Genomic DNA, 22,346 nt, shown 5'->3' with positions numbered 1-22,346 from the left:
AAAGGACTTTAACTCCCTAAAAGGGATATGCAAAGATTACAAGGCCAGAAGAAACCATCTAGTCTAACCTCCTGTATGACACAGGCCAGAGAATTTCCCTCAACTAATTCCTGTTTGAAATGTCTTGGGGGGGCGGGGGGAGAAGCAATGTTGATTTAAAAATCGCCAGTGAGTGATGGAGAATCCACCACAACCATTGTTAAATTATTTCTATGGTTGATTACCCTCACCACTGTTAAAAATGTACACCTTATTTATAGATCGAATTTGTCTAGCTTCAGCTTCCAGCCATCGGATCTTGTTATTCCTTTGTCCACTAGATTGAAGAGTCAATTATCAAATTTTTCCCCATGGAAGTATTTATAGACTGTGCCCCTTAACCTTCTTTTGTTAAGCTAAACAGACTGAGCGCCTTGAATCTATTGCTATAAGGCTTGTTTTCTAGTCCTTTAATCATTCTGGCATGAATGAATGACCACTGTTTAACAAATTAATCAGAAGAGATACACATCTTGTGTTTTGTTCTAGTTTGAACATTGCTGAATGACGCCGTGAGTCCATCAGAATTATTTGGAGATTCTGTTGAAGACCGACCCAGTCTCGACCCTCTCACTTTGAGCCAGGGTAAAGAACAGCTCTCTTCCTGGATGTAGAAGCCTTAAAGGAACAGGATGGGGTAACAGGATGCTATTTTTTATAAAAACGCAGGGCCACACATGCAAAAGCAGGCACTGCAAAAGGACTTCCTTATGACTTATTCAGTAGGCATAAATTATTCCCCTAACTAGGAAAAGTAAGAAGAATCTCTGCCAACAGTTCGCATATAAAAAGTCACCAATGTTTTGGGGATGTGCCAAAGTTGTGCCCTGCAAAGACTGGTAGTTTTGAGAATCAAAATTAATGACTGAAGGTGGATTAGCCAAATTGCCTAAAGCAGTCAAGGCACCCATGGAAAAATAATGGCCTAGTTATTATGGATTCATTTGGTATTTATGGTAATAAACATGAATCATGATGAACTCACTGGATATTAAATGTGGCGGTCATAAGTACTTTGATAGGATTTCCACAAGAATTTAACAGTAATTAACCAAATCATTATTTGAAAGTGTTATTGAATTATGCTTAGTACTTATACAACCATTCCAGAGAAATTGGTCATTCCCAGCTGAGGGCAGTTAATGCCTTAACAAACCGGTCATTAACTGCCGTAACTGATTTTGTGGGAATTATTGCTGTTATAAAATACACTCAGCAGTTTACAGAAACAATACTTTTCTTCTTTTTTTTTTTTCTTTTTTTCTTTTTTTAATTTGCAGCTGTAGTTCAGCTGGAGCAGCTGGGATGGAAAAATATCAGATCCCTTGGGCTGTTTTCACAACTAGTTTTCTGCAAATTAGAGGGGTGGGTTCTGAGTTCCAAATGGTTTCAGATTTTCAGTCTTTGAATGTTTGAATGTTAACAACATGTGCTGGTAACTATGACCAAAGCCTGAATTCCTTACGCAGGTCTTACTAAGACCACATACCCCTGGGCTTCAGTGGCAAGTGTGCCTACGTAAGGACCAAGGAAAAACTATGCAATAATTTTCAGGATCTGACTTTTTATTTTGGACAAGTTTGTGATTTTAAGGGCTTGTCTATGTGGGGAGATAGTGTGTGGCAAGTGGGGGTGTGAAGCTACAGCACTTTAGCTAGCCATGCAGACCACCTGCAGTGCCCCACAAGTATCATAGTCCACTCTGAAGTTCTCAAATTTGAAAGTTACTTTTGAAACAGTCCAAGTGGACTATGGAACTTCTAGTGTGCTGTAGATTCACACCCTGGCTTGCTGCGCCTTAACTCACTTTATAGACAAGCCCTAACACTAAAGTTCTCTGTTAGCCCCGCAGTCAAGAAAAACAAGCACTAGTTCAGGACAGATCTAGACCTTTGAATTTCAAGAGCAGAATCAGCCCTGAACAATGCTGCAGTAACACACAGCAAGAATACAAGTTATGGACTACATTATCCAAATGGAATGGCATAACAGGAATTCAAGTTAGTCTCTAATGGAATCACCAACATCACCTCTTTAAGTGTGAAATATATTCAACACAACCCAGGTGGAAAACATTAAATACACTTCACTGAAAAATGAGCAATTCAAAGGAAGCCTCTGTACACATATTAATTAGCACAGCAATTCTACATTTCAGCATCAAGCACAAAACTACCAAAACTTGCATTAAATTTACTGTAAAATATTAGGTAAATTAAAACAAGAATTCTAGTATGGTAAGAATTTCAAGAAGCTGGCCTTGGCCTTCTTATATACATATCTTGCAGTGCTGAATCAGGAAACCAGTTTATTAGATTACAACCGTTCTTCCATTAAGAAGCCCACATCAGCAGTGAACCTAAGAAACTATTATAGTAAAAAGGGCTGGAAAAAATAGTGAAAAAGCTAAAGGAAAATTACATTTTTGTACAAATCTGAGACAATTGGACCACGTTATTCAGTGTATGGTTTAAATCCTATTCACTTTATTTACATATGGCAACGATCAACCTTGTAGGACATAACTAATCAAAAGAATCTACAAAAGGGTTTGCAAACCTGTTCCTTTTGTAAAGACCACTGTGTAAATACATTAAGTTGTTTATGAATTACTAAGCATTAATAATAAATCACAAGCTCTAATGTAGTACTTATCTTTATATCTCAAAGTGCTCTGCAAAGGAGGTCAGTATCATTATCCTCAATTTACAGATGGAGAAACTGAGGCACAGAGAGGGAAGTGACTTGCTGAAGATCATCCAACAGGCCAGATCTAGACCAGGAAGCAAACAGGAACTGCGAAACTAACTACTGTAACTTACAAGACATTTTGTAAGTTAAAAACTATTTGTCTTTTTAGTGTAGCCCAGGCTAAAGAAAGCCCCAGCCCTGACATGGGTAGAGGCACATTGTGGAAATCTAAGCATGCTGCAAAGTGTGAGAATTCAGTATTTTATCTTCTTTCCTCCTTTCCTGTAATCCAGACACAAAGGTCAAAATAACAAATTACTAGGGGATTATAGTATCTCATTTCCTGTTCTCAGGATCTATTACCTGTAAGTACTTTAACACTAACATACATACTACATTACTCACTATAAAAGAGTTACATAGAGTAGTTATTACACAATATAATTAAAACACAAACTCTAAAAAGTGCATTATATAAACCCACTACCATATCACCACCACATTTCACAACATCAAAATATAATTCTGAAATGCCTAAAAAATATCCTTCTACTCCAGCAACTCATCCTATTAGGAGAAATTTTACAGGCCTCTGACATAACTTAATGCCCCTTGGAACCATATTTCTTGGACTTCAATGGGAGCAGGCACAAAGCTTTCTATGGCACCTGGCTTTCAAGGTACACAAGAGTGAAATTCTGTTACTGAACTTCTAGGTTCCACATGAACAAGGCATTAAAAACTCCCCTGCCCAATTCCTGAGTACAGCAGCTTGAGGGCATAAAGAGATCATAGAAATGTAGGGCTGGAAGGAACCTCGATAGGTCATCTAGTACAGTGGTTCTCAACTTTTCTAGACTACTGTACCCCTTTCAAGAGTCTGATTTGTCTTGCGTACCCCCAAGTTTCACCTCGCTTAAAAGCTACTTGCTTACAAAATCAGACACAAAAATACAAAAGTGCAATAGCACTTACTGAAAATTACTGAAAAATTGCTTACTCTCTCATTTTTACCATATAATTATAAAATAAATCAACTGGAATATAAATATTGTACTTACATTTAAGTGTATAGTATATAGAGCAGTATAAACAAGTCATTGTATGAAATTTTAGTTTGCACTGATTTCACTAGTGCCAAAAATGTAACCTATTATAAAAGTAGGCAAATATCTAGATGAGTTGAAGTATCCCCTGTAAGACCTCTGTATACCCCCAGGGGTACGCGCACTCGTGGTTGAGAACCACTGACCTAATCCAGTCCCCTGCACTGAGGCAGGACTAAGCATTATCTAGACTAGTGGTGGGCAACTTGTGGCCCATGGGCCGCATGTTGCCCATCTGGGTAAGTTGATTGTGGGCCGTGAGACATTTTGCTTACGTTGAGCATCCACAGGCACAGCCCCCCCGCAGCTCCCAGTGGCTGTGATTTGCCATTTCCGGCCAATGGGAACTGCGGGAAGCGGCAGCCAGTAGCCCACCAGTTCCTGCAGCGCCCGTTGGCCAGGAACAGCGAACTGCAGCCAGCCGCCATTTCCCACAACTCCCATTGGGCGGGAACAGTGAACCGCAGCCAGCTGCCGCTTCCCACAGCTCCCATTGGCTGGGAACAGCAAACTGCAGCCACTGGGACCTGCGGCGGGCTGTACTTGTGGATGGTCAACGTCAGCAAAATGTCTTGCAGCCCGCAATCAGCTTACCTTGATGGGCCGCATACAGCCTGCAGGTTGCATATCAATGATCTAGACCAGGGGTGGGCAAACTACAGCCCTGGGGCCACATCCAGCCCTCCAGAGGTTTTAATTAGGCCCTTGAGCCCCCGCCGGAGAGCAGGGTCAGGGGCTTGCCCTGCTCCACGCGGCTCCCGGTAGCAGTGGTATGTCCCCTCTCTGGTTCCTATGTGTAGGGGCAGCCAAGGGGCTCCACACGCTCCCCCACCCCAAGCACCGCGAACCACAGCCAATGGGAGCTGCGGGGTGGTGCCTGCAGACAGGGCAGCGAGCAGAGCCGCCTGGCCGTGCCACCATGTAGGAGCTGGAGGGTGAACATGCTGCTGCTTGTGGGAGCTGCTTGAGGTAAGCGCTACCTGGAGCCTGCACCCGACCCCCTCCTGTACAACAATCCCTTGCCCTAGCCCTGATCCCCCTCTTGCTCTCCGAACTTCTTGGTCCCAGCCCAAAGCACCCTCCGGCACCCCCAACCCTTCATCACCAGCCCCACCCCAGAGCCCTCACCCCCACATCCCAACCCCCTGCCCCAGCCCAGAGCACCCTGAACTCCTCATTTCTGGCCCCACCCCAGAGCCCCCACCCCCAGCCAGAGCCCTCACTCCATCCAGCATCCCAAACCCCAGTTTCATGAGCATTCATGGCCCGCCATACAATTTCCAAATCCAAATGTGACCCTCGGGCCAAAAAGTTTGCCCACCCCTGATCTAGACCATCCCTTACAGTTATTGGTCTAACCTGTCCATAAGACCCTCCAGTGACAGATTTCACCACAATCCTAGGTAATTTGTTCCAGTGCCTTACTACGCTTACAGTAAGGAAGTTCTTCCTAATGTCCAACCTAAATCTCCCTTGCTGCAATTTAAGCCCATTACTTCTTTTTCCTGTCTTCAGTGGCTAAGGAGAACAATTTATCACCCTCCTTTTTAGTACAGCCTTTTATGTATCTGAAGACTTATGTCCTCCTCAGTCTTCTCTTCTCCAGACTAAACAAACTCAATTTTTTTTTTTAAAGCTATCCTCATAGGTCATGTTTTCTAGACTTTTAATCATTTTTGTTGCTCTCCTCCAGACTTGGTCCAATTTGTCCACATCTTTCCTGAAGTGTGGTGCCCAGAACTGCACACAGTACTCCAGCTGGCACCTTATCAGTGCTGATTAGAGTGGAAAAATTACTTCTTGTGTCAGGTTTACAACACTCCTGCTAATACATCCCAGAATGGTGGGGTTTTTTGTTGGTTTTTTTTTTTTGCTACAGTATTACATTGTTGACACACATTTAGTTTGTGATCCACTACACCCTTCCAGATGCTTTTCTGCAGTACTCCTCCCCTAGGCAGTCATTTCCCATTTTGTATTTGCGCAATTGATTATTCCTTCTTAAGTGTAGTACTTTGCATTTGTCCTTATTTAATTTCATCCTATTTAATTCTGACCATTTCTCCAGTTTGTCAAGATTATTTTGAATTCTAATCCTGTCTCCAAAGCGCTTGCAACTCCTCCCAGCTTGCAATCGTCTGCAAACCATGTAAGTGAACGTTCTTTGACATTATCCAAATTATTTATGAAGATATTGAACAGAACCAGACCCAGGATAGATCCCTATGGGAACCCACTCAATATGCCCTTCCAGCTTGACCATGAACCATTGATTATTCTCAGAGTACGGTTTTCCAACCAATTGTGCACCCACTTTATAGTAGGTTAGTCTATGCTATATTTCCCTAGTTTATTTAAGAGAAGGTCACATGAGACTATATTAAAAGCCTTACTAATGTCACAATATATCACATCTACCACTTCCCCTCCCAGCCACAAAGAAGGATATTAGGTTAGTTTTACATTATTTGTTCTTGACATATCCATGTTGACTGTTACTTATCACCTTATTATCTTCTAGGTGCTTACAAAATGATTGTTTGATTATTTGCTCCATTATCTTTCTAGTACCAAAATTAAGCTCACTGCTCTGTAATACCCTGGGTTGTCCTTATTCCCCTTTTTATAGATAGGTACTATATTTGCCCTTTTCCAGTCCTCTGGGATCTTTCCCTTCCTCCATGAGTTCTCAAAGATAATCACTAATGGCTCAGAGATCTCTTCAGCCAGTTCCTTAAATATTCTAGGATGTATTTCATCAGGCCTTCCCAACCTTAAGACATCTAACTTATTTTAGCCTCAGATCCTACCACTTTTACATTGATGTTCACCAGGTTAGTCATCCAATCACTGTTAACCTTTTTGTTGAAAACAAACAAAAAAGCCTTTTAAAACTTTCAGCCATTGCTGCATTTTCTGTCATTGTCTTTCCCTCCTCTCTGAGTAATGAATGAACCCTATTCCTCTTGCTTCTAATGTATTTGTAAGATATTTTCTTTTTTCCCTTTATGTCCCTAGCTAGTTGAATCTCATTCTGTGCCTTCTAATTTTGTCCCTAACACGCTTGGTTTGGTATGTATATTTATTCTTTGTAATTTGGCCTAGTTTCCACTTTTTGTATGACTTGCTTGAGTTTCAGATTGCTGACCTGAATGGATCGACCCAAAATGAAACTGCCACTGGATCTACTGGTAGCGCTTTAGGGTTTCCAAGATAAAAAGACAGGCATTCCACAACACTAAACTGCCATCAGCTGCTACTGAACGTCAAGGCTCTCTCTGGCAATACTTTGGAGGAGGATAGAACCACCTGATAACATTGCAAGGATAGGATAGGGAGAATATGGGATTTCCTGATAACAAAAATAGGCCACCGATTATCTGAGATAGGGAGACAGTTTCTTACAGATCTAGTGATCATTTTTAGAATACAAAAAGAGCAAAGGCCCCAATCTTGCAAATGCTCCTGCATGTGAACAGTCCCATTGAAGTCACTGGGACTACACACACGCATAAAGATAAGCATGTCCATATTTGTAGGATTGGGGCCTAAGATAAAAGAAGCAAAGACCTGGAAAATATAGAAATTATTTTACTGTAAAACTACAATTCTTTAGTTTCCGTTTTATGGAATTAACAGACAACGGATATTCAACTTCTACTCTTGTATCAGCTTTTCCAAAAGCCAATACAGCATGGAAATATAATTTCAAATATTGAAATGATTTCTCCTTGTATCAGCTCAAATCTTTTAAAAAACACTGATAAAAAGCTAAGCCAACTGTAAAGAGACAAAGTATCCCTGAGGTGCTGTGAGGAAGGAGGACACTGCAACAGCTCTTCTGCACAGAAGCGGGAAGTGTGGGGAACTCTGGAGGAGAGGCAGCAGACTTCCCCTCCTGCAGCGTTCAGATGCTCAGTGATATAGCTGTCAAATTCCCCTTTCCCCAAAGTGCCTTTTAAAGTTCTAATGGCTGAGAGCCATCCCACACAGCCCTTTTCCAGCTCAGGATCCCCAGGCTCATCTCTCCTGTGGAACTCTTCCAGATGCTCCTTTCTGAGGTTCCCAGGAGGTCATCTCTGCATCCAGAAGCTTCTTAAGGTCTGCTTGAGAAGAGTACCTCTCCTAAGGTACTGAGTACCCAAGCCTCGCCTTCGGAACAGCACCACTACTCTGTCCCTTAGGAGACTGCGCTTCTTATGCCTAGCTTACAGAGTTTGTGGCTATACAGATTTGCCTCCTGTGAGCCTCTGAGGGTACGTCTATACTGCAATTAGAAACCTGTGGCTGGCCCATGCCAGATGACTTGGGCTTGTGGGGCTGTTTAATTACAGTGTAGATGCTCTGGCAGCACAAGTTCTGGGATCCTCCCATCTCTCAGGGCCCTGGAGCCTGAGCTCCAGCCCAAGCCAGAACATCCACACTGCAGTTAAACAGTCCCTTGGCCCGAGCCCCACAAGCCCAAGTCAGCTGGCATGGCCCAGCTGCGGGTTTTTAATTGCAGTTTAGACATATTCTCAAAGGTTAGAAGGAGCTGCAGCAAAAACTTTACTCTCTTGCAAAGATCCTGAACTCCCCAGGAGATTTGTTGCTTCTTTCCCCTGACCTTGTAGACATCCAAGTTTTGTCATCTGAAGTTTTTGATGGCAGCATTTCATGCAACAAACTCTATTCATCATCCATTGATGAACAATTTTTAATCTGTCCACTTCTGTGACATAACATAAAATAGTTCAATGAAATTGTGCATTAATACAGTTTTGTAACTTCAATACTAGAGATTAGTAACTACAGATTTGAAAAATACTTGGGACTGGTCTACACTAACGCTGTAAGTCGATCTAAGTTACACTAGTTCAATTGCGTAACTTACATAACTGAAGGCGATGTAACTTAGGTCGACTTACAGAAGTGTCTACACTGCACTATATTGACGGGAGACCCTCTCCCATTGACATAGCTTCTGCCTCTTAGGGAGGTGAAGTACAGACATCAATGGGAGAGTGCTCTGCCATCAACTTAGTGTCTCTTCAGCAGACCTGCTAAATCGACACCACTGCATAGATCACAGTGGTGCTGATTAAGACAGTAGTATAGACATGGCCATGGTTTCCAGCCTTTGACCATGTTAAATTAAAGGAATAAAAAAGTATCAGATAGCAGTACTTTTCAACGAAGGAAGAACAAAAAACCTCACAACGTGCAATGAATTTCATTCACACTTCCTTGGCAATTCTTTCTATTCACTATCAGCAAGCAGTATGATTCTGATGAACAAATATTTTATTATAAAGTCAAAGGAGTCAATCCCAACCTCAGGTGCCTTTCATAGTGCAATGTTAATCAATTTAATACTGAAGCCTCTACACTTTGATAGCTTTATATATAATAAAATCATAGGCAAGTTTTTAAAAAATTCAGTATTAAAGTTAGGCTCCTAAATCTATATTTTGGTGTCTAAATAAATAGCCTGGTTTTAAAACATGCTGTGAACCCAATATCCTGCTGAAGTCAGCAGAAAAAGGTGGGTTCTCAGTAGACCTGAGCAAATAACTGATTTTTCAATTCACAGGCTAAGCCAAAAAAATCTCCCTGAAAATACACAGTTTGGTTCAAAATAAAACCAAATTTTTCTTTTCAATTTTTGTCACTGAATCCAAAAATGCACTTTTTTGTTGTTTTTCACCCTTTTATTTTTTTCAATTGACCAAATTTCAAAATGGAACACCATTTTGAAACACCAAAGTCAAATGAGACATTTCAAAATGGTCACAACAAAGTGCTGACTTTTTTCTTTTTAAATCTTTTTCTGGATGAAACTATTAATTGAATTCAACCAAATTTGTGAACAGTTTGAGTGCTGAAAAATGCATTTTTTGGAATGACTACTACTGGCTGACAAAATGTTACCCAGCTCTAGTTCTCAGTATTATTGAAAATCAGGCCATTTATTCACACATAGAAATATGGATTTAGAAGCCTAACTTTAGGCTTTTATTTTTAAAAACCTTGGCCAAAGTCACCACAAATGATAAAAAAAAATGATTACTGCTTTCCAACAAACTGATCTCTTTATCTGAACTATTACTTAAATGTGCTTGAGCCAGCATCTACTATAAAGAAATGGAGATACCCCAGGCAATGTTCACACACCAAGTATTAGAACCAGCTGCTGCAGAGCCACCTTAGGAAAAAGGTTTCTCAATTTAATTGGGAAAAGTGGAGGAAGCATAAATGTTACTGCCATTAATAACTTCAAGCAATCCTGGTATGATTTTACCTCACTCTGACAGCTGGACATGTGCTTTTTGTTAGGGTCTTTGCCACATCTGACCCCTATTGTTTGCTCACTTGATCAGGTAGGAAAATGTATGCTTCTTTATAGGATAAACGAGGCCTATTAAAATTGCAAAAACACTGCAGTAGCCTATAAGAAGCTCCTTTCTCAAACAGATGTGTGACGCTCCATAATAAGTTCACTACAAAAAGCCTAAGCCAACTCATAAAGAGAAAACATCTACCTTAAACATTCTTAAAAAAAAACCTTCATAAAAGCAATAGAATAGTTAAAAACCCCATAATTCTTTGTTAATCAGAAAATAGGCTATTTCTGGAGTTTTTAATCAGCAGTCTGTATACAACTCGGCACAGAAGTATAATGAACTGGTCATCAAAGACACAAAATGTGACTCCTTAGTTCTTCTTTGTTTTGGTCATGAAAACCTATGTATTAAAAAAAGGAAAAAAACATCAAATCACTGTGGAAGATTTCAAAAAGGGCCTTCAACAGCAAGACACTGCCTGAACATCTGTCAAGGAAACCAGCAATGACAGGCAAAGGAAGCAAAACTTGACTTCTGAATGATCAAAACTGGTGAAAGTTGTAGCCTGATGTGAACAGCTCTGGCCATCTCTAACACTAAGGAAAAACCAGACTGCCTCATCCAAAAGAGCTCAAACTATCACAGAACTGTAGAGGCCTTCCTAAGACAAGGTAGATGAACCTGTTCCTCACAGCATGTTGATATAAGGTCTCCAAAGCACAGAGGGTGCTTTCATTTCTAGAATAATGTTATGAAACCTAGATCAAGAAAGGATCGTGTTCCCCAATTGAAAGACAAACCCCTATAGCCAATTTGGCTTGATCAGATCATTGTACCCATGAAACACGGAAACTATTATATGGGAACTGTACACCCACCAACCAAATATCCTCTCAAACAACCCACCAGATGGATGCATGCTTTAAGATCTTAAGCTCTTTTAAGAAGGAATCACATGAAGCTGTACAATGGGTATGTACACTCATGAGGGAGACCTTTAGGGTATGTCTACACTACAAAATTAGGTCAAATTTATAGAAGTCGGTTTTGTAGAAAGCGTTTTTATACCGTTGAGTGTGTGCGTCCCCACACAAATGCTCTAAGTGCATGAAGTCGGCGGACTGTGTCCACAGTACCGAAGCAACCGTCGACTTCCGGAGCTTTGCACTGTGGATAGCTATCCCGCAGTTCCTGCAGTCTCCACCGCCCATTTGAATTCTGGGTAGAAATCCCAGTGCCTGATGGGGCTAAAACATTGTCACGGGTGGTTCTGGGTACATATCGTCAGGCCCCCGTTCCCTCCCTCCCTCCATAAAAGCAAGGGCAGACAATCGTTTTGCGCCTTTTTTCTTGAGTTACCTGTGCAGATGCCTTACCATGGCAAGCATGGAGCCCAACTAACCGTCACCGTATGTCTCCTGGGTGCTGGCGGACGTAGTACTGCATTGCTACACAGCAGCAGTTTATTGCCTTTTGGCAGCAGACAGTGCAGTATGACTGGTAGCTGCCGTCGTCGTAGTCCTGGGTGCTCTTTTAACCGGGCGCCTGGGCAAACATGGGAGTGACTCAGTCAGGTCATTTCCCTTGTTTCGTCTCATGGCGATTGAGTCCTACCGGCAGCGCACTGTCTTTTAATCTGCAGCCAGCAGAAGACGATGGCCAGTAGTCATACTGCACCATCTTCTGCCGAGCACCCAGGAAGTGACGATGGCTAGTGGTCGTCTGCTGCCAGCATGATGTATAAAGAAAGATGAAGTGGCTCAAAATAAGAAATAGACCAGATTTGTTTTGTATTCATTTTCTCCTCCCTCCCTCTGTGAAATCAAAGGCCTGCTAAACCCAGTTTTGAGTTCTATCCTTGAGGCAGCCATTCAGTTTCTCGCAAAGCCACCCCCTTTGTTGATTTGAATTCCCTGTAAGCCAACCCTGTAAGCCATGTCGTCAGTCGCCCCTCCCTCCGTCAGGGTAACAGAAGACAATCGTTCCGCGCCTTTTTTCTGTGCAGACGCCATACCACGGCAAGCATGGAGCCCGCTCAGATCACTTTGGCAATTAGGAGCACATTAAACACCACACGCATTATCCAGCAGTATATGCAGCACCAGAACCTGGCAAAGCGAAACTAGGCAAGTAGGCGACGTCAGCACGGTGACGAGAATGATGAGGACATGGACACAGACTTCTCTCAAAGCACAGGCCCTACCAATGTGGGCATCATGGTGCTAATGGGGCAGGCTCATGCGGTGGAACGCCAATTCTGGGCTCGGGAAACAAGCACAGACTGGTGGGACCGCATAGTGTTGCAGGTCTGGGATGATTCCCAGTGGCTGCGAAACTTTCGCATGCATAAAGGCATTTTCATGGAACTTTGTGACTTGCTTTCCCTTGCCCTGAGGCGCAAGAATACCAAGATGAGAGCAGCCCTCACAGTTGAGAAGCGAGTGGCAATAGCCCTGTGGAAGCTTGCAACGCCAGACAGCTACCGGTCAGTCGGGAATCAATTTGGAGTGGGGACTCTACTGTGGGGGCTGCTGTGGTGCAAGTAGCCAACGCATTCAAAGATCTGCTGATATCAAGGGTAGTGACCCTGGGAAATGTGCAGGTCATAGTGGATGGCTTTGCTGCAATGGGATTCCCTAACTGTGGTGGGGCCACAGACGGAACCCATATCCCTATCTTGGCACCGGAACACCAAGCCAACGAGTACATAAACCGCAAGGGGTACTTTTCAATAGTGCTGCAAGCACTGGTGGATCACAAGGGACATTTCACCAACATCAACGTGGGATGGCCGGGAAAGGTACATGATGCTCGCATCTTCAGGAACTCTGGTCTGTTTCAAAAGCTGCAGGAAGGGACTTCCTTCCCAGACCAGAAAATAATAGTTGGGGATGTTGAAGTGCCTATAGTTATCCTTGGGGACCCAGCCTACCCCTTAATGCCATGGCTCATGAAGCCATACATAGGCAGCCTGGAGAGTAGTCAGGAGCTGTTCAACTACAGGCTGAGCAAGTGCAGAATGGTGGTAGAATGTGCATTTGGACGTTTAAAAGCGTGCTGGTGCAGTTTACTGACTCGGTTAGACCTCAGCGAAACCAATATTCCCACTGTTATTACTGCTTGCTGTGTGCTCCACAATATCTGTGAGAGTAAGGGGGAGACGTTTATGGTGGGGTGGGAGGTTGAGGCAAATCTCCTGGCTGCTGGTTATGCACAGCCAGACACCAGGGCGGTTAGAAGAGCACAGGAGGGTGCGGTGCGCATCAGAGAAGCTTTGAAAACCAGTTTGATGACTGACCAGGCTACGGTGTGAAAGTTCTGTTTGTTTCTCCTTGATGAAACCCCCCGCCCCTTGGTTCACTCTACTTCCCTGTAAGCTAATCACCCTCCCCACCTCCCTTCGATCACCGCTTGCAGAGGCAATAAAGTCATTGTTGCTTCACATTCATGCATTCTTTATTAATTCATCACACAAATAGGGGGATAATTACCATGGTAGCCCCGGAGGAGTGGTGGAGGAGGGAAGGACAAGGCCACACAGCACTTTAAAAGTTTAAAACTTGTTGAATGCCAGCCTTCTGTTACTTGGGCAATCCTCTGGGGTGGAGTGGCTGGGTGGCCAGAGGCCCCCTCACCGCGTTCTTGGGCGTCTGGGTGAGGAGGCTATGGAACTTGGGGAGGAGGGCGGTTGGTTACACAGGGGCTGTAGCGGCGGTCTGTGCTCCTGATGCCTTTCCTGCAGCTCAACCATATGCTGAAGCATATTAGTTTGATCCACCAGCAGCCTCAGCATTGAATCCTGCCTCCTCTCATCACGCTGCCACCACCTTTCAGCTTCAGCCCTCTCTTCAGCCCGCCACCTCTCCTCCCGGTCATTTTGTGCTTTCCTGCACTCTGACATTGTCTGCCTCCATGCATTCGTCTGTGCTCTGGCAGTGTGAGAGGAGAGCATGAGCTCAGATAACATTTTATCGCGACTGCATTTTTTTGCCTTCTAATCTTCGCTCGCCTCTGGGAAGGAGAAGATCCTGTGATCCTTGAAACACAGAAAAAAAAAAAAAGGGACAGTGGTATTTGAAAAGACACATTTTATAAAACAATGGGTACACTCTTTCACGGTAAACCTTGCTGTTAACATTACATACATAGCACATGTGCTTTCATTACAAGGTCCCATTTTGCCTCCCCCCACTGCGTGGCTAATAGCGGGGAACATTTCTGTTCAGCCATAGGCAAACAGCCTAGCAGGAACGGGCACCTCTGAATATTCCCTTAAGAAAAGCACCCTATTTCAACCAAGTGACCATGAATGATATCACTCTCCTGAGGATAATACAGAGAGATAAAGAACGGATGTTGTTTGAACGCCAGCAAACATACACTGCAATGCTTTGTTCTACAATGATTCCCGAGTACGTGTTACTGGCCTGGAGTGGTAAAGTGTCCTACCATGGTGGATGGAATAAGGCTGCTCTCCCCAGAAACCTTTTGCAAAGGCTTTGGGAGTATATCCAGGAGAGCCACGAATGCCAGGGCAAATTAATCATTCAACATGCTGGCTTTTAAACCTTGTATAGTATTTTAAAAAGGTACACTCACCAGAGGTCCCTTCTCCGCCTGGTGGGTCCGGGAGGTAGACTTGGGTGGGTTCGGGGGGTACTGGCTCCAGGTCCAGGGTGAGAAACAGTTCCTGGCTATTGGGAAAACCAGTTTCTCCGCTTGTTTGCTGTGAGCTATCTACAACCTCCTCCTCATCGTCTTCCTCGTCCCGAAAACCTGCTTCCGTGTTGCCTCCATCTCCATTGAAGGAGTCAAACAACACGGCTGGGGTAGTGGTGGCTGAACCCCCTAAAATGGCATGCAGCTCATCATAGAAGCGGCATGTTTGGGGGTCTGACCTGAAGCGGCCGTTCGCCTCTCTGGTTTTCTGGTAGGCTTGCCTCAGCTCCTTAAGTTTCAGGCGGCACTGCTTCGGGTCCCTATTATGGTCTCTGTCCTTCATGCCCTGGGAGATTTTCACAAATGTTGTGGCATTTCGAAAACTGGAACGTAGTTCTGATAGCACGGATTCCTCTCCCCATACAGCTCAGATCCCGTACCTCCCGTTCAGTCCATGCTGGAGCTCTTTTGCAATTCTGGGACTCCATCATGGTCACCTCTGCTGATGAGCTCTGCGTGGTCACCTGCAGCTTGCCACACTGGCCAAACAGGAAATTGACATTCAAAAGTTCGCATGCCTTTTCCTGTCTACCTGGTCAGTGCATCTGAGTTGAGAGTGCTGTCCAGAGCGGTCACAATGGAGCACTCTGGGATAGCTCCCGGAGGCCAATACCATCTAATTGCGTCCACAGTACCCCAAATTCGACCCAGCAAAACCGATTTCAGCGCTAATCCCCTTGTTGGGGATGGAGTAAGGAAATCGATTTTAAGAGCCCTTTAAGTCGAAAGAAAGGGCTTCATCATGTGGACGGGTGCAGGGTTATATCGATTTAATGCTGCTAAATTCGACCTCAACGCCTAGTGTAGACCAGGGCTTAGACTCCAACTCTCCAACATGAACCTTATAAATAACTGCTGACTGTGCCTTATTCTCCCTTGCAAAGTCAAAATTTGAAGGAAATGTATTACCTAAATTGCATCTAGCACAATACTTATGGATTCCAGTTGCTGAGATGAGGCTAGGGATAACTTATTTTGAAGTATTACAACTCAGTGACTCCAACACTCTGTCAGTAATTCACCAATTTTTCAGCTTATTCCAACCACTTGTGTACAGTCAGACCTAGGTTTTTAAAAGCGACTAGTGACTTTGGGTTCCCAGATTGAGTCAATTTAAAGGGACCTGATTCTCAAAAAGTGCTGGCCACAGGCCCTCTAAAAGCCAAGTCCCTTTCAGGTGTCAAGTTGATCACCACAAAAGTGGAGCATTCGAAGTCACTACACGCTTTTAAAAACTTAGGCTTCATCCTATAGCCCAAGGAAAGGAACATTACTTACATGTTATGGACCAAACCCTGTTCTCTGCACTCAGCCAGAGTAACTGTACTACAGCTGTCCATGTGGGAGGAGATCCACCCTCCAAGCATCTGCACAATTGCTACTGCAGTAGCTTCTATGATGCCTGTGGCTCCTCTCTGCAGGGGACAAACGACAGCCAATTTATATACTGGTAGTGGATACACCAGCTATACTACTGGCTTGGCATCCAAGCACATCAGAGTGCTGGGAGCTTCCAATGCACCCTATGAGCAGCCTCCCACCTCACACAAATGACAGAACACCGCTTCTGCTGTGCATGGCCCTCTGTTCTCATGGAGAAGGAGGCAGTATTTGTCTCCAAGTTCACGACAGCTAAACACTTTTAAAAGCACATGCAGTACTAATGACAGAGACAAACATGCAACTACATATAACATCCTTATTAAAAGAGTGAGATACCTGCAGCGGTTGTGGTACAAATGGTGCCATAGGTGTTTCAGCAAGGCTAGCAACTGGCCACATTCCCTTTGTGCAGCTTGTGCCTGGAAACCCCAACCAGAGCAGGGTGGCTCTTGTGCCTCTGTCCTGGCTTCTGGCCAGCAAGCTTGAGTCTGAACTTTCCTGAAAGGAGCCAGCTTTTCGAGATTCTGAGCATAACTAAACTCTGCTGTACCCAATTAACTCAGGAGCACACAGTAAGCTGGAAGAGCAGTCAGTTTTAAATTCTTCAGAACACGAAGGCTGCACTGAAAGCAACAAGTTTGGTTTCACACTGCTGCTGACTCGCAAAGCTATATGTGGAAGCAGACACCAGGAGCAATTCCAAACTGGGAGAACAAAAAAAAAAAAAAAGGAAGCCGAAGAAGAGCAGAGAACCTCCCACCACCCATGCCCCGGATCTCCCTTGCATCAGCCAAGAGGCTCTGGGATGAGAGAGGAGAAGACAAACAATAATTCTTCTCCTTCAATGTTTGTCACTCTATGTCCCCTCCATTAGCTCAGTTGTAAAATCCCTTCACTCTTTCTGCCTGCCTCTCACAGCAGAGTCCATCCCACCAACTCCCAGCCTTGGGACATGCCTAACATCAGATCCCTCCACTCCTGCTCCCATGCTGCTTAATGGCTCTGGAGAAAGTCAAGGACTCTACAAACTTTCTATGCTACAATGTCAAAAGCTACTTCTCCACCTCATGAGTCTCAGACCCTACATATGTGCCCACAATCCCTGCCCATTACCTATCTGCAACCAAAACTTCCTCCCTAAATGCCTATGTATTTAATTTATACTCTCCTTTCATACCCACTGCTAAAGGCTTAAAGGCATGATATGCATGAATGTTAAAATGCAGTAGCCTAATGAGCTGACAAGTTTGACCCGACGTGTTCAGAACTGTATGGTTAACTAGTCAACGGCTGCTGAGATGCATTAGCGCTTGAAGATGAACTGCAAATGTAAACCAAAGTGAATTTAGTTGAGTAAGATGTATTCAATTCTCTAGTAACCAGGATAAGAGGGGTATTTGGCACTTAAAAATAGTTTATTTAATACTGAAGTCCAGTTGGCCAGTTTTGCTCAGCTGTGATGTACAAAGTGATGCATTTACCACAGGTACTGCATCTAGGAAATCTTGTTGAAGCCCGGAACTGGCATAGGGTGTAGCGAAAGTAGGCTACAGTATTTTGGTTACGGTTTCCAAATATAAAAGAATGTTTTGAACCCCGTAAACTGCACCAGATACAAACATTAAAAAGCAGATGCGTGATGGCCATAGGCTCCAGCTCCATCAGGTTATCCTCAGAAGTTGTGACATCTCAGAATAATGCCTTGTGCATCATGACAGATTTTTTGTATTGCAATAGCACCTAGGCACTGTTCAAACACAGAACACAGTCCCTGCCCCAGTTTACAAGTTAAAGTTTCATCTGTACCGCAGCCATTTCAGATTTGGGGACAACTTATACCTTCAAGTCAAGAGCACTATTATGGGAACCCGCATGGCCCCACATTATGCCAACACTTTTATGGCTGACTTAGTGGTTCCTCAGCTCTCATCCCCTAGCGCCCCTCCTCTACTTGCGCTACATTGATGACTTCTTCATCATATGGATCCACAGGAAGGAGGCCCTTGAATTCCACCAAGATTTCAACTATTTCCACCCCACCATACAGCTCAGCCTGGACCAGTCCACACAAGAGATCCATTTCCTGGACACTACTGTGCAAATAAGTGATGGTCTCATAAACGCCACCCTATACTGGAAACCTACTGACCGCTATACTTATCTACATGCCTCCAGCTTCCATCCAGGACACATCACATGATCCATTGTCTACAGCCAAGCCCTAAGATACAATCGAATTTGCTCCAATCCTAAGACAGAGACAAACACCTACCTACAAGATCTCTATCAAGCGTTCTTACAACTACAATACCCACCTGGGGAAGTGAGGGAACAGATCGACAGAGCAAGATGGGTATCCAGAAGTCACCTACTACAGGACAGGCCTAACAAGGAAAATAACAGAAGACCACTGGCCATCACATACAGCCCCCAGCTAAAACCTCTAAAGCACATCATCAACGATCTACAACCTATCCCGGAAAACGATCCCTCACTCTCAGACCTTGGGAAGCAGGCCAGTTCTCGCTTACAGACAGCCCCCCAACCTGAAGCAAATACTCACCAGCAACTACACACCACACCACAGAAACACTAACCCAGGAACCAATCCCTGTAGCAAACTTCATTGTCTACTTTGTCCCCATATCTACTCTAGCGTCACCATCAGAGGACTCAATCACATCAGCCAACCATCAGGGCTAACATTTCACAAATCCCCTTTCTTCCCAAAGCACTATATGCATTATCGGCTTATTAATGCAAGAGCAAAACTCCACTGAAAGCTGGGTGCTCAGCAATTCACAAGGCCAACTTTAATTATAGGTACAGAATCTCTGGACGGCTGCAGCCTCTGGAGTGGAGGGTGGCAGCCAAATGGTACAGAGGATGCTTCACAGTAGTGTTTGGAAGGGAAATTCTGTGCAGTGACAGTGGGACAAACCTCAGTACTTGCAAAACACAACAGAGGTAGAGCTGGTTGGTAATTTTTCAGTGAAACGGTTTTGTCAGAAAATGTCAATTCATCAAAACCAAAACTTTTTGTAGGAAAGGGTCAGTTTTAACAAAACTTTTGTCAGGAAGGTTTCATGAGTCCAGGATGGATTTTCCACATAGATACAGAACCCCAGAAGAGCCAGTAACCCAGTGGTTAAGGAATTCACCTGAAATGTGGGAGAGACCCAAGTTTAAATCCCTGCTCTGCCTGATTCAGACCAGGGACTTGAACCCAGGTTTCCCACATCCCACATCAGGTGAGTGCCTGAACAGGCAGGCTATTGTCTATACTGGGGTCTCACTCTATTTTTTTGCAAAACATTTTGAAAGGTCTTGTTTCATCCGAATGTGGAAGAAAACTTTTGAAACCTCAAATTTTCATGGGCTGGGACAACTATTCCCCACCCAACTCTAATCACAGGCTGCACTATTTACACATAGATAACAGAACTTTGTTTTTAAGTCTTATATGAAAAATTCACATGTATGGAACACAAACTATTTACCTTGAGGATAATGGGCAATGCCAGCCTTGCCTAGATTTGAATGCATCGTTGTTGCATGGAGATTATTCTATACTTATGTCTAAACCCCGTTCTTTGATGGGGTTACTGGCCTAGTGGATGGGGGAAAGCAGAAGACATGATATATCTTAATTTCAGTAAGGCTTTTGACACAGTACTACATGACAGTCTCTTATGAAAACTAGGGAAATGTGGTTCAGATGAAATTACTAGGACGTGGATGTACAATTGGTTGAAAGACTGTACTCAAAGAGTAGTTATCAATGGCTCACTGTCAAACTTGGAGTGTGTATCTATTGGGGTCCCACAGAGGTCTAGTAGTACTCAATATTTTCATTAATGACTTGAATAATGCTTATAAAATTTGCATTTGACACCAAGTTCGGAGAGTTGCAAGCACTTTGGAGAACAAGATTAGAATTCAAAATGACCTTGACAAACTGGAGAATTGGCCTAAATTCAACCAGATGAAATTCAATAAAGACAAGTACTTCACTTAGGAAGGAAAAAATTAAATCCACAACTACGAAATGGGAAATAAGTGGCTAGGTGGTCGCACTGCTCAAAAGGATTTAAGGGTCACGGCAGATCACAAACTGAACATGAGTCAATGTGATGCAGCTGCAAACAGGCTATCATCATTCTGGGGCATATTAACAAGAGTGGCGTATATAAAACATGGGAGGTAATTGTATCGCTCTACTCAGTACTGGTGACTCCTCCACTGGAGAACTGCGTCCAATTCTGGACGCATACTTCAGGAAAGATGTGGACAAATGGGAGAGAGTCCAGAGGAGAGCAATAAAAATATTACATGGTTCAGAAAATCTGACTTATGAGAAAAAGGTTTAAAAAACTGGGCATATTTGCTTTCGACAAAAGACGATGGGGGGAGGGAGGGGACCTGATAACAGTCCATGAATACGTTAAGCACTGCTATAAAGAGAACTGATCATTGTTCTCCATGGACAAGAAGTAATGGGCGTAATCTGCAACAAGGGAGGTTTACATTAGAGACGAGGAAAAACCTTCTAACTATAAAGGATAGTTAAGCACTGGAACAGGCTTCCAAGAGAGTTTGTGAAATCCCCATCATTGGCGGTTTCTAAGAACAGTTTGGACAAAGACCTGTCAGGGATGGTCTAGGGTTGCTTGGTTCTGCCTCAGTGCAGGGGGCCAGACTCGATAACTTTGAAGTGCCTTCCAGCCCTAAATATCTACGATTCTATAAATCACTGACATCCCCTTCAGCACAGCCAGAGGTTCAATTGCTAATCGTTGTACCCTTTTAATTTTTCCATTTGTTTCACTCTGAAGAAAGTGTTTCTGTCATACATTCCTGCTCCTCAATTCCTCTTCAGCTCATCCTGAGAATCTTCCACCTGTATGGAGAAACACTATCAAGCAGCCAGGAGCCAAACTCCATCAAACAGGAATTTTACCTTAAACATCACCTGGAAATAAACTGGTATCAAAGTGCTCCCTGTGGCAAATATCGTTTAGTAAGTGGGCAAACACGTTCTGGTCTGAGTTGCAGTTTCCAAATGGTGCTAAGGAGTAACTCTATATAGTGTGTATTAGGTTAATCCAACCTGCAAGTGACATAATTGCAGGAAAATTCACATCTAAAAGAAATGAACATAACCTTATTTGCTACTGACAAGAAAACACATTCTTGGCGACCACTGCTACCTGGAATCCAACAAGTCTCCCAGGTTACAAGCCTTAGCAACAAATGGTGGGCATATCCATCCACCAAAGGCTCTGATATAACTGGCCATTTCCTCCATACTACAAGCATTGACAGTGTTATCTCAGTTGATTCTCAGGCACCTAGCTCTGATCACAACCCTATGTTAAGACACCAGGAAAGGTATCCAACTACTCCACCATAAGAGACTGACACACAGAGCCGGATGTCCTCAGACACTACAATCTCGACATTCTTAACTACCCCTGAATTGAACCTTGTGGAACACTGCATGAGACAGCCCTCAGAATAGAGAAGACATTGCCAGTACTATCTTGTGGTATCACTCAGAAAAAAAGAAAGGAATAGAACCACTCAAGAACAACTCAGTCTACCCTGCTAAGATCCACAAGCAAGTCAGCCGCACTAGCTCAGGTCAACAGTACCAGAAAATGGCTGATAGCTCTACCACAGTGGTCCCCAAACTTTTTCTGGCATTGGAACCTGTCTGCAACCCCCCTGGGAACAGCGACCAGGTGCCGGGGCGTGGAGCAGGGCTGCAGCTGGGAACTGGGGCTGCAGCTGGTGCTGGGCTATTGCAGGAGCCTGAAGCTCCAGCTGGGGGCAGAGCAGGGCTGGGTGATGCTCGCTCCCTCCCTGCCCCCCTCCCCGGGGGATTGTTAGCCTGGGCCCCGCTGAACTCCCTGAACATTTCTCTGGCCCATACCACAGTTTGGGAACCACTGCTCTAACAGGATTAGTATGGACACCAGAATCTTTGTTCCTTATCAGAAGGTCAGCAATACCACCCTATCAGTGCAGTCTCCATCCCACACCCAGGCATACAACCAAATTAACTAGGGTCAAAAAGACACTA

The 22,346-nt window shown here is 43.9% G+C and overlaps 1 protein-coding gene across 5 annotated transcripts in view; it reads right to left on the bottom strand.

The window, feature by feature from the left end:
- KIFAP3 (kinesin associated protein 3) overlaps positions 1–22,346 on the bottom strand; it is a 132,818-nt gene that overhangs the window by 86,667 nt on the left and 23,805 nt on the right. The window lies entirely within an intron of this gene.

Source organism: Dermochelys coriacea, chromosome 8 (assembly GCF_009764565.3).
Source record: "Dermochelys coriacea isolate rDerCor1 chromosome 8, rDerCor1.pri.v4, whole genome shotgun sequence".
In the NCBI taxonomy this organism is placed as follows: Eukaryota; Metazoa; Chordata; order Testudines; family Dermochelyidae; genus Dermochelys; species Dermochelys coriacea.
The sequence above is the reverse complement of the archived record's forward strand: the minus strand, read 5'-3'. Positions and strand labels throughout refer to the sequence as shown.